Source organism: Rhincodon typus, chromosome 12, assembly GCF_021869965.1.
Source record: "Rhincodon typus isolate 14 chromosome 12, sRhiTyp1.1, whole genome shotgun sequence".
Taxonomy (NCBI): domain Eukaryota; kingdom Metazoa; phylum Chordata; class Chondrichthyes; order Orectolobiformes; family Rhincodontidae; genus Rhincodon; species Rhincodon typus.
Genome location: NC_063343.1, coordinates 27740858 through 27742176, shown reverse-complemented (window position 1 = coordinate 27742176; position 1319 = coordinate 27740858).

The window sequence follows — 1319 nt, the reverse complement described above, 5'->3', positions numbered from 1 at the left end:
GCAAACAGAAGGAATAAAAGAAATTTCTGCACATGATATTAGAAACCTCTGGTAGCACAAGTGCTGATTCTAGGGTTGAAGATGCATTGGAAAGCCAGTATAATATAAATTCCTCTCCAGCTAAAAGCAATTAACAGAAGGTCAATGGAAGCTGGACTTCTCTTAATAAAAAAACTCAACTCGCCATCAATGGTTGCCACAGCGTTGGACATACCTTGGCGTTTTGTCTCCTGTGGGATATACCAGGATATATTTTATGAGGAAGCAAATAAGAACTATCTGTTAAAAATAAATAGTTGACCAATGTTTGATACTGTTCACTAGCAGTGGGTGAAAACAATGCCCACTCAGAATGAAACATTGCAATTTCAATGTGTTATGGCTGTGCTTACATATTTGATTAGAAAATGACCTATGGTGCTGCTCATTTTGAATCAAAGGCTTTGTTAAGATCTAGGATGCTATGATATTAGTATTACAATTGACATTGATTTATCAACAATGGGGATGAACTGGAAGCATTGGAAACTTGGGCTTCAGTCCTATGTTTAATTTGTAGGCAATTTCATGTAAAATGAGTAAATTTCAAATTAATTCATAAAAGAGATTTTTAAACTGACTTTTCATAAAGCCAGAAGCAGAAATCCATCTTCTATTGACAATCGTGTTTTTTTTCTAAAACTCAATACATTCTGGTAATTACATCTCTATAGCATTTACATTCTTGTGATAAAAGCAGATCTTGGAGATACAAAGTACACTTGTAAAAATGTTAAGTTGTCATCTGAAAAAGATAAGTGTTAATTACTGGCAGTCAACTTCCCTGACAATGACAATTAGCTATTATTAAGTGGAGTCTCATTAGTCTCATTTCTTTAGGTTTTACCATTGAAGACTTTTTAAGAGATTTTTAAAAATAAAAATTATTTTTCTGACTCTCTTTCTCTCTTAATCCTATCTATTTTCCTTATTTTTCTCATTTTGTACTTAATTTGACATTGTGTTCATCCATCCTGTTTCTCAGTGAATTGCACTATGAATTTCAGACTTTCAAGTTAATTGCTTTTTGATTGGTAAAGCAAACAGCACAAAAGCAGTCCATCCAGTCCAACCAGTTTATGTCAGCGCTTCTGCTCCACTCACACTTCCTCTCATTTTCTTAATCTAACTCAGTAGACATAACCCTCCATCCACTTGTCCTCCTATGCTTAGCCAGTTTCCTGTTAATGTATCAATAGAATTCAGTTCAATTGTTCCCTTTGATGGTAGGGATTTCCACATTCTAGTACTTCAGGTAAAATGTATCTTCTGAATTCCCT